Source organism: Phaseolus vulgaris, chromosome 11 (genome assembly GCF_000499845.2).
Source record: "Phaseolus vulgaris cultivar G19833 chromosome 11, P. vulgaris v2.0, whole genome shotgun sequence".
NCBI classification, from domain to species: Eukaryota; Viridiplantae; Streptophyta; class Magnoliopsida; order Fabales; family Fabaceae; genus Phaseolus; species Phaseolus vulgaris.
Window position 1 is genome coordinate 2,608,250 of NC_023749.2, and position 13,225 is coordinate 2,621,474.

The 13,225-nt window shown below is 26.2% G+C and overlaps 1 pseudogene; it reads right to left on the minus strand.

Moving 5' to 3' along the window:
• Nucleotides 1-1,683: 1,683 nt before the first annotated feature.
• Nucleotides 1,684-8,916, minus strand: LOC137822239 (polygalacturonase inhibitor 2-like; annotated as a pseudogene).
• Nucleotides 8,917-13,225: the final 4,309 nt, after the last annotated feature.

Here is a 13,225-nt window from a genome sequence, read left to right on the forward strand (position 1 = left end):
TACATGTATTTCTTATTTCTTATTTGTGAGTTTCTTATATAATATAGTAATTGAACTTTTGTAAACAGTTATGTTAAAACAATATTTTAAATTAAAAAGTAATTTATTACTTGTTAATATTTCAAAAAAATTAAAATTTATAATTATAAATAACATATTTTCACAAATTTAAGGTAAATAATAATAAAAAATATATCAAAGCTTTTATAGGATTTAAATTAATTATATAAATTAAAAATAAAATATCTTTTTACATTAATTTTGATATTATTGTAATAAATTTACAAAATGTGAAACATACTGATATAAAAATATCCGTATTTATAAATACTTTTTATATCAGTTGTTTGTTATTGAACTATAATTAAATTTATAAATTATAAATTATAATTCACTTTCTAAAATTTTCTTGAAAAAAAAAAACAGATTTTAAATGATTGTTTACTTTTTTATAAACATATAATATATATTCTATTGATATTATTGATGAATTTAAATTAATGATATGATTGCAATATTTCATCTTAAGTAAATAAGATCCAAAATTGATGAAGGTGTCAGAAATTACTATATTTACCTTAGTTAAAGCCACACTCGGCCTAAACTATTTCCAATGTAAACCAATATACCCAAGCAAAATGAAAAAATGGAGGATGACCCAAAGTTTAAAATGAGGCAAATTGCAAACCATGTTACTTAACCAGTATAGACAAAAAAATATATCAATACAATCCTTTAAACGTCAATCATTCAAATTTTAATATTAATTTTATTTAACTGCCGATGTTCTTTTAATTTTTTTTTAAAACTAATCTTTGCTAATCATCTTTATCTCAAATTATTGTTAAATTTAATTTACATATATAAATATATCACAAATATTTATCATAATTTATTTAATTTTGTATGTAGTAAATGCTAAAACAATAATAAATTAAGTATTACTATAAAGATGTATTATCGCATTAAGCATTTTCAGTTTAAAAAAACAGTAGAAAAATGTTTTACCTTGTTATTCTCTTAATTTAATATAGTCAGAATAATGAATGAAAATAACCGGTGGTTGTCCCGGCAAGTTTTTCATTCTATCATTTACAAGTTGTTGATGAGAATATTTTATTCCCGTAACTTTCACTATAATAGTTACAATGATATTTATGAGCATAGAAAAAAATAGAATCTAGAAGATGATTGGAAGGAAAGTTATAACTATTTCGAGATAAGATCAAGATTAGAAAAATGGAAAAGAATGAGAAAAGAGATAGAAAAATGAATTTAAATATATACGAAAAATAGTATATTTTAAATTTTATTTTTTTCAACCTCACCCATCTTCATTTATTCTCCAAATCAAACAAGTGTAAGAGAAAAAGAAAATAGGTGTTTGTTATAAGTGTAATGGAGAAGCTCAATCGTTTAAATAAAGATATGGAATTTATATGGTGCACTGTAATATCATATTCACTAGTTATTGTATTTTAAATGTTTGTTTTATTTCGTTAGTCCTCAACCATCTGCTAATGCTTTCGATTGCTTCTACTCACTAAAACCAACAAAAAAAACTTGAAAGGAAAAGAAAAAGTAATCTTGATAAACAAGAATCAGAAAGGAATAGGCAACCACAGGAAGAGGCACAGGCAATGCACACATGAATGAAAAAAAAGAAAGAGCGAAGGTTGAATAGAGAAAAAGCAAAAGCTTGTTTCTTAAAGGAATATAAATGATAAGAATAATAAAAAAGACCTTGTGCCAACAACAATGAATATAAAAACCGCAACAATGGAGGCAAAGCTGAAAATGAGAGCTTGTGAGTGAGGAATGGGGATAGAGCTGGTAAGTGAGGAATTAGGCTCTTTAAATAAAAAGGAGATAATGTCATGCAATACAGTGACATGCTTTTTTGGTTGTCCGAAAACCTAACTCACCCCTTTATTAGAAGAAGGTCTTAATTAAGAAGGTTCATGCATGTTCAAACACATGACATATGATATATAGCATCTGATATTTTTTAGATTCTTGTTCCAATATTTTTTGTTATCTACTATTTGTTGTCCTTTCCCTTTTTGTGTTTTTTTACAAGTCTATATAAATAGGCTTTTTCCTTTTTAGTATTTCGGTGAATAAAAAAGTCACTTTTCATTGAATGTATTATTCTCTCTTCTTCTTTTGTGTACCCAACATTAAAGCAAAGATTATTATTTTCCATTTTCATATATTTTTCCTTCTTTGATTATCACTATTATTTGATTATCACTAATAGAAAGAATAATTATCACTATGAAAAAGGACAATAAAAAGAATGGTGGACACAAAAATGAAAGCAGAGATATTTGTAAGATCAAGAAAAGCTAAATTGTTGTAAAAAAAAAAAGGAAAGTACAAACATGAAAACTAATTTAATATTATTTAATTACATTTATTAAGTATTAAGAAATATATTTTATATTTAAATTAAATTTACAAAATATTAATGTAATCTGCTAAAATAAAAATATAAGATTATATATTTTTTTTAATATTTAGTAAGTATTATTATTAAATCTCATGTGTAAATATTTTTAAAAATAACTTCTGAATTTTATAATGAACTAAACTTATGCCAATGTTTCAAATAAATTTTAAAGAAAAGAAATTGACCAGTAAAAAGACAAATAGACAAATGATAGTTACATAATTAACTCTAAATTAATTGAATGAATGAAAATTAGAATTGAACTAGAAGGTGTGGCAATAATAATAAATAAGTTTGAATTTATAACCCTACATCAACTATTTAAAACTACCACTAGATCAATTTTAATACATCTTTCATTTTATTATATAAATAAAGTTTTGAAAAGCAATAAAAAAATCTTTCTCTTTAAACCCTAAACCATAAACTCTCCAAGATTGTGTGATAAAAGACTAGAGATAAAAATAAAAAATTATAATAATAAATAATAAAGTTATGTATGAAAATGAGAATGGAAAGCTCACATGTATATTACTTACAAAATATATTAAAGATGCATGTAGGTTTAATTGAGAAATATTGAAATAATACAGTAGAATTATGGATGTTTTTATTTATTTTTATCTGATTTGTAACTTTAATATGAATAAACAATAGCTTTATAAAAAAGATATTTGATTACCTAACAATACCAAAAAAATTTAACACATATATATAACTGTTTAATAAGACAATAAAATTAAGAATTAAATTTGTCAATATTCTTTTAAGTCCACAACCAAAATAAATTTGAAACGTATGAATATTATACTTTTAAGTGTTAAATTTGTCCTTTCAGTAACATATCAAACATAATATTAGTTTTTTTTTGTTACAACGTATAGTGAATCATAAAATTAATTAGTTTTATTTTTTCTCCATTACAATACAGTTAAATATAAAATTAGTTAATTTTGTTTTTTCTCTTAGTATGTAGTCAAGCACAAAATTAGGTAGTTTTTTTGTTTTGTTTTTTCCTTTACTAATATTTTATTTTAAGAAAAAACATTATTACTTTATTGCTAGGTGGTATTCTCTTTATCTTTATGTTTGTAAAATGAAGAAAAACATGACAAAAGTTGAAACATTAGTCTTAGTTCCACCCTTATCATGTTTTTCCCATTTTAAAAATAAAATATGAGCATTAAAAAATAAAGATAATGACAACAATGAATCGCCTAAAGCAATAATGCTTTTTCTTAGAAAAAAAATATATTAGTAACTGAAAAAGAAAAAAAAAAGACAGAAAAAAGTTCATTTGCTTAGAAAGATCTTTGGGAGACTAATAATGCAATATGAAAAGATAAAAATAAGGTTTGTTACCGTAACTGATTCAATACCAATAATGCAATATGAAAGAGATAAAAATAAAGTTTGTTACCGTAATTGGTTCAATACCAATAATGGCATGCAAATTTTGTTGAACTTGAACTTCAATTTTTGCCTTACTTGCATGGGATCCATGGAAACACCAATCTGAATAGAAGTGACAAAGAAATGGAAATACATAAACAAGGTGTAGACATAACCATACATAACACTTCAATATCTCTCTTAAATAACTTTATTATGCACCTCTTTATGCTAATTTCAATTATATATAAACTTGTAATACATTTTAATTACGTTCCATTTCAAATATGTAATCATGGCATTTATTAAAATAACAATAATTATAATATAATAATAATAATAATAATAATAATAATAATAGTTTCTACTCTATAAATAATATGTTTTATTGTCTACAGAATAATATTGTAAAATTAATAACAATAGTTTTTAAGCTAACTAAGTATATTAACGTGAAAACAAGTTAAATAGCCAGTTCTTAGGCAAATAATATATCCTTCAAACTTTCAACTTTACTAGTTTTGTAAAATAATAACATGTCAATATTTTTTTTTCTACTACTTATACGTAATATGAAAAATCATTATCAGGAGAGTTACAATGACTGTAACACTATTAACATCAATAGTTTCAACGAAAACACACCAAAAAAAAAAACACTAAATGATTAAAAATGTTAATTTAGTGTCTCATTATAAATGAACATTAAAACGTTACTATATTAAAGTTACATTACAAAGTAACGCTACTAGCATCATTTAATATGACACAAATCTAACACACACAAAACTTAGTGTCGATTAAATCGATATAAAACAAAGTAATTTTTTTCTTCTATTTCTCTTCCTAGTGTCCATCTATATTGAATAACTAATATATAATTTTAATAAATATTTTATCATATTCATACGTTTCAAATTTATTTATTATTTAACATATTAAATATTTTATATTTTTAATAAATTTAAAATAAAATTAATTAATTTATGTTCTTCAGTATTTTAAAGAAGATTGAAACTATAATTTTTATTTTCAGTTAAGTATCTTTATAAAGGGTTAAGTATTTTTATTCTCCCTATTAATTTCAGTTAAATTTATTTTCATCTCCTATTCTAATTTATAAGAAAAATATTAAATAGATATTTGTTAATTTTTTCACATGTCAAACAATTTTTTAATATAAATTAAAATATTTACTAATAAATGATATATATTATTTATTCGGTATTCCTATCACTTGATTCTTTAGTGTTAGGTAATATACTTTATATTGAAAATAATTTTTAGTGTTAAATTAATTATTTTTATATTTTTTATTAATATTTTTATAATATAATTATAATTAATATTAATATAAGTATCAATTTTATGTTTGGTAATGGTAGCAAAGATTCATTCGTAGGTTTGATTTCTAAATTAAAAATAAAAATAAAAATTATAGTTTCAATCTTTAAATACTGAAGAACATAATTTAATTAATTTTATTTTAAATTTATTAAAATTATAAAATATTTAATATGTTAAATACTAAATAAATTTGAAACGTATGAATATTATAGTTTTAAGTGTTAAATTTGTCATTTCAGTAACATATCAAATATAAAATTAGTTTCTTTTTTGGTTACAATGTAGTGAAACATAAAATTAGTTAGTTTTATTTTTTTTATCCATTACAATGCAATCAAATATCAAATTAGTTAATTTTGTTTTTTCTCTAGTCAAGCACAAAATTAGGTAGTTTTGTTTTTTCCTTCACTAATATTTTATTTTAAGAAAAAACATTATTACTTTATTGCTAGGTGGTATTATATTTATCTTTCCATGTCCGCTTTATGTTTATAAAATGAAGAAAAACATGACAAAAGGTATAACACTGTCACTAAAACATTAGTCCTAAAGCAAAATATCAGCATTAAAAAACAAAGATAATGACAACAATGAATCCCCTAAAGCAATAATGTTTTTTCTTAAAAAAAATATATATATTAGCAACTGAAAAAGAAAAAGAAAAAAAACTACCTAACTTGACGTTTATGCTATACTTGTAATGGACAAAAATCAAAACTACCTAATTTTATGGGATAAAAAACAAAATTACCCAAAATCTATCACTTAAAAATTATAATATTCATACAGTTTCAAATTTATTTATTTATTATTTAACATATTAAATATCTTATAGTTTTAATAAATTTTAAATAAAATTAACTAAATTATACTTTAGTATTTAAGGATTGAAACTATAATTTTTTATTTTATTTTAAATTTAGAAATTTAACACTTAAAATTATATTATTATATTATAATATTTATACGATTTTAAATTTATTTATTATTTAACATATAATATGTTTAGTAATAATATTCCTATTAAGATTCATTCTAGTTTTGATTTATAAATTTAAAACAAAAATAAAAATTATAGTTTCAATCTTTAAATACTAAAAAACATAAATTAAGAAATTAAAAAGTAAAACAAATTCTCTAAGAGCAAACTAATAATTTCCTTAAAATAAAAAAATAATTTAAGTTAGGAATTATTTTGTACCTTCTAAATAATGTAATATAGTTTCCTGAGGGCATGATTTACAGCTTCATCATTCTATGCTTGGCGAGACAATCTGGAATTCACAACATTACATTATAAGTTAACAATTTATAACTTTGTCAGTCATAATAAAACAAAAAGAAATTATGATGTTAATTTTTATATTGTCAATCATAATAAAACAAAATACTCATGCATTAAACTTCTTCCAGAAGTATTGAGATGCTTCGGAATGATGGAAAAATAGCAAATCAATATATATATTAGTAAAACTAACAGAATTCATAACAGATTAAAAAATAATGAGATATAAAACAAGAAACAAAAGAGAACATACCTGATGATCCACTAAACCGAGAAGACCCACATATGGTGGAACAACAAGATCTTTTTAACAGAACACATCATCTGCAACATGGATAGTTGAAGATCTTAACCCAAAAAATATTTTACCCAAATCAAAAGCCAGTAAGTTCTTCGCCAGGTTTATCTTCTGCAAATTTACCTTATTAGCCCCAAACAGCACCGATGCATCTCCTTCCAGCATGTTCTGAGACAAGTCCACGATCGCCAGTTCCAACTTAGCCAGCGTCGCCGGAATATTGCCGGTGAGACGGTTGCGGGAGAGTGTCAGCACCGTGAAATGCTTCGGAAGGAGCCGAAGGACCCCGGGATGGTGCCGGAGATGCGGTTGCCGTCGAGGGAGATTCCGAGGAGGTTGGGGAGAGAAGAGAGGGAGGGAGGGAGTGTGCCGGAGATTGGGAGAAGAAATTGGGTATCTGGCCAGAGACGTTGGTGTGGGTGATGTAGAAAAAAGGGAGTTTGGTGAGTTTGGCGATGGAGGGGGGAATAGGACCGACGAGGTTTTTGATGCGAGAAATGTAGAGAGGTTTGGTAAGGCTAAGGTCGTTGAGGTCGAGGGTGTTGACGCGGTATGTTTTGGTGTCGATGTCGCATGAGACACCTTCCCATTCCGGTTTGCAGCAGTCGGTGTTTGGGAGCGTGCCATGCTCTTAGGGATTTCGATTCTGTGTCATTTGATCAGTGAAAAGTCGATGGGTTGGGACATATATGAGGGAAGAGAGATAGAGAGAAAATATCTTCCAGAACAACACAAGATTGAAAGTTTAAATCATTCTCCTTGAATCACGGGTAGAATCACGGGTAGAGGTCATATGGTCCTACAAGCATGAATTGTAGTGTTGAATTCTATGCCTCACTCTCTCTCAAATCTCAATCAATGTGCTCTGAGTCATCAATCACGTTGTTGCTTTATGCCAAGTCTTGGACGTAAATAGCAATGTCCTTGCATGGAAGGAGTATATAAAGAGAAGTAAGAAAGAAGGAATAGCTTTAATGTCAATATCTCAAGTATGTCAATGAGAATGACAAAGGTGGTACAGTAATTAATATATTCGCATACATGCATGAATATAGGAGCAAGTAAAATTCATAAGCTAAGCTAAGGTTAAGCTGATGACTCACTCTTTTTGAAGAAATGAAACTGTAATCATTGTCACTGTATATATGCAACTCATCAAATTGAATAACCCATTCAGAATCACAATAGTTGAGTATAATAGCTTTTCCTTTAGTGTAAAGCATCTAAAGTTAATATTAGCATTTTCTAGTCAAAGGTACCAGCTAGAAAAAGTCTGCATCTCTATACCTTTTATAAAATTTTCCATGCCTAGTTTTGAACTTGAAGCTAATTTTTTACATTTATAATATTTCAGAGCCCTGAAGTGTACATGGTGGTGTGAAAATGACTCAATGATCGAGAACATGCAAAAGTACCGAAACTGTGGGATTTATCTTGTACAAGATCATAAATTAAATTAATTGTTGAAGGACCACAGAGACATATATACACGTATACGCACTGTCAGGGGTCACATATATACTTAGCTGTTATCACTAGCACTTTTACTATTACGTAGTTGTATGTAACTATCTATATCAATGATGCTACGTATGTAATTAAGTCTCCATACGCTTAATTCGCATTTACAAATTTAAAATTATTACAAACAGAGATACTGTACATACACAGATTTACTACAGAAAGATGAGGCCAAAAATAATAAAAGCATATGATTAATGAGGTAAGAAAATGCAGTTGATTAAGCATTAAGGAAGTGAGATGAGATTATGGAAAATAGAAGGAGAAATAATTAACGTTATGTGGATGTGGATGTGGATGGCAGAGCAACCTTTTGCCATTTGTACTTTATTTACGATATGATTTTTAGGCTGACACTGATGCCTACTATAACTGGTGAGGAGCAGTGAGCAACATATGCAGACAGTAAGATGTAGTGCGTCCACATGCACTTCACCATTAACATCATGGACCAGTTCCTTTTGACTATGAATGTGCTATCTAATTATGATTTATTAGTGTCTCCACTGAATGAACAAAGCTAACTCAACTCACCCATATGGTGGATACAGAACAGCAGGTGCTGGCGGCAGCGACGGCGGCGGTCCCGCTCCCGGAACACTCTGTGCTGTTCCTCCTCATACCCCTAAATATAGATGCACCTATTCATCTATAAATAATAATTACCCACCCCTCATTCCACTTAAGTCCATGCCATCATACCTCTATGTGCCTCTCACCATCTCATAAACTACCATTCATTTTTATCATTATAATTCTTATTATTATTACTATTTCTAGATTTCCTGCTTTTTCTTTTTAAAATTAAAATTAAAATTATAGTTTCAATCCTTAAATACTAGATAGCATAATTTAATTAATTTTAGTTTAAATTTATTATAACTATAAAATATTTACTATCTTAAATAATAAATAAATTTGAAACTGTATAAATATTATATATAAATATTATAATTTATATATTCTTCATATTGAGCTCAATTATCACATAACTCCTACATTAGTTGAGCTCAATTCCTAAAACAATCCACTACAGATTCCAAATTTTTCACACAAAAAAAAACTCTCCTGCTTCAATATAAAATCTGTCCATAAACATTACATTCCCAATTGAAATACCACCTACACCCCACCTTTTCCATTGGTTTGCATGGCAGCACTATATTACTGACCAATTTTTTGTTATCTATTGTTTGTTCTGCTTTCTGTTTTTGTGTTTTTTTTACAAGTCTATATAAATAGGCTAGTATTTCCGTGAATAATTTTTTTTCCCGTTCTTCTTTTATGTGAAACAGAAACTTGGCCACCACTGTACGTAGTCATAATATGTACACAGTTTCAGCTTCCTTCTTGACTGAATCACAGTGTTTAAGATCTATATCACATGTTGTGTACTCATGTCTTATTACTTCACAACTTAAATTTCATCATTGGTAAAACGTTAATATTATGTTTCAAAAGCTGTTGGGTGTACTCTGGGTAAAAGAGTAAAATGAAATAAAATGTTAACCAAATATCTTTCACAAGAGCATCCACATATCTTTCTCTTTAATTAAGAACCCATGCATTCAAATGGAAAGAATAATTCTCACTATGCAAAAGGACAATGAAAAGAATGGTAGACATGGAAATGAAAATCGAATTATTATTATCTGGAATCAAGAAAAAGGAACCAAAACAAATGAAAATGGAAAGCACAAACATGAAAAGTACTTAGGAAATAATTCTTTAATACATTGATAAACTTTCTCTATCCCCCAACTCAATGAAAGCAAAGCAAGCGTAATCCGCTAAAAGAAAGTTTAAGATTATATAATTTTTTTATGTTTAGAAAGTATTAAAATAAAATCGTGAATATTTTAAAAATAATTTCTGAATTTTATAATTATCATTTTTATGTTTAGTTATGGTACTTCTTAGGATTCATTCTAAATTTGGTTTTAAATTAAAAATAAAATAAAATTATAGAGTCAATCTTTAAATACTAAATAATTTAATTTAATTAATTTTACTTTAAATTTATTATAACTATAAAATATTTAATATGTTAAATAATAAATAAATTTGAAACTGTATCTATAAATGTTGGTATCATACTCCCTAATGCCTAATATAATATAGAACAACCAAACAAGGTTAAACTGATAGGCATGTTTATCTTTCAAATAGAGCTTGACTTTGTTTGAAAGGAAAGAAAATTGTTATATTGGGTTAGAGAAAAAGTATCTATCAGTAATTTTTATGTAGGATTTTTTTATGTATTAACTTTGCATACTTTCAGTATTTTTTGAAAGCACCGTAAATATTTTATTTTTGATAAATAAAGCTTTTTATTTTGATAACGGATATAATTTTGACAGAGGCAGAAAAGAAAAGATGGTGATATTAACAGGTTTAGTTTAATACAATTATCTGACATTGTATTGTGTGCTCATTTTACATGTTTTTTATGTGCCAATCTTTTTGAAAAAAGGTAAGCATGCATTCACGTACCAAGCATGGTGGTGGGGTCCATTGCTTTCTTTACTCATGAGTTTCTATGATTGGTGCAAATGGGGCCCACCCGTTAAATCTTTTGGATTTTAATTAATGTTTAATAATTAATATATCCTTATTAAATATTTTAACATGTGAAATAATAAATAAATATATTATTTAATTATAACTTTTAAATAATATATTCTATGGAGATCCACATCAACTAGAGATTATACATTGTATATAAGTGGGTGCAAACCTCACCTATATTTATGTTTTTATCTTTTTAATGTGATTGTAAAATTTGGTTTGTTAGTTGAGTTTTATTTTTATCTTTTTAATTTGATTGTTAAAGTTTATTGTTAGGTAAATTTTACTTGTTAGTAATAAGAGTATTCTATAATCATCAAAATTGGAAAGGGATGGTGAAGAAATAAACAAATATCTGTGATTGGACATGCATGCACCTTCATTTCTCTTCCTTTCAAGTTTTTAATTCAAGCTTCCTTTGGTGAAATTTTGACAGAAAGAAGAAAAAGCTTGTTTGATGATTTTGCGTCTCTTTTATATAGACCACACACTAACTATCTACTTTAAGTAAAATAAAAGTGGAATAATTAGAATAAGATAAGGTTGATGTTTCATAAATTATAGTAAATATAGTCTTGCACTATTATTTCAGTTTCATTTACAGTACTTCGTTCAGGAAAGGTGAAAGGTGCGTTCTGATCACAATTTTCACTATTCCTTCTGATAATTTTTTTAGTTTTAGTTGCATGTTTCTTCTGAAAGATTCGAATAGTATGTGGATCCCTTTTGCATATATAGTAAGCTTCTAGTTGGACAACTTTATGAAATGTCTCCTTACTTTTTCTTTTGATACTTACTATGTTCTCTTTTTTTTTTCACATGTTTTGTTTTTCTAATTCCACTACTTTAACCACCTTCATTGTCAAAATGTGACTTGTTGCTTAACACAGAATATAAGTGTTGCCATCATATGCTATTATGAGAATTTAAACTTAACATATTTAAAGTGTAACATAATTATCTTATACAAGGTAAGGTAAAAAAAAGTTTAAGCTTACACTAACAATTGATTATGAAGATTTATAAGATTGTACTTTTTTTTTCACATAAGATTTTCTCATATAATTAAATATATTATATATTGAGACTTGTACGATTTATAACTTTCAGTCAAATTCATCTAATAATAAATTATGCATTAAAAGAATGGTATATTAAAGAATAATTAACGAATGCAATGATCGATGAGAAAGTTATAGGTTTGTGTAGCAAAATGTATTCCTATGTATCCATTTCTACTTATAAAAGTTGATATAACAAGACAAAAAAATGTTATGAAGAAACTATGATGGTGACTTGACTAGAGTAAAAGCATGCTACACAAATCTGGAGCATGTGAAAGTTGTCTGCTAATTTTAAAAGAATTAGGGAGAAAAAACTAAAATGACCCTACTCTTGTCCTGTTAATACATATGTGTAACGATTTTAAAAATTAAAATATTAAAAAAAATATGATCGATTATGAATATGGTATAGTTGGTTATTTTTTTGACCTATTATGTTACCTTGTATAAGATAATTATGTTACGTTTTAACATAAGATAATTATATATAATAATAATAATAATAATAATAATAATAATGAATTAAAATTATTCAATAATAATAATAAAATTATTAAGAATTTTTTTTTTCTTTTTTTTTATATTATTAAAAAAAATATTTCAATTTACTACATACAAAACTATATAAATTATACTAGATATTATATTAAATATATATATTAAATTATTAAATTATTAAATTTAATATATTATATAGAATATTTAATTTCATGATCAACATTCATAAAATACTTAAAAATTGAGGATATTTCCAAGAAGACCATTGAGATGTAATTAAGAAATCCAACAACTCCAAATATGCGGTAGGAGCAGGGAACATTGTATCAAGCTCCATCCGTGATTGGATGATGTTTCTCTTGCAACAATGCCAACAATTTCTCACATCCATGCCTTTGCTTTAACTAATCGTTCAACTCTTCTCAACACTTTGCTTTTTCAATTTGAAACAAGGGAATTGGCTAATGTGAAAAAACTTGAAACGGTCGCATCAAGTAAGCATATTTTTGGAGCCTTTTTGGACCCAGTTTCTGATTTAACACGTACAAGCAATTTCTCATCCATAATTGGAAAAGTGACTCTCCCTTGTTTCATTGTCTTCATTCAGCTTTCATCATGGCTCGTGGTCTAACACTTTCATTTGTCTTCATTCACCTTTTTCTTCCAAACTTCATCAAACATCAATTTATATTAAAACTTTGGTTGAAACGTAGTTTCGTGTCAGATGTTTTGACTGAAATTATATTCTTTTTAAAAACTTGACAATATTCACTTTACAATTCATTTTTTTTCTCTTTAAT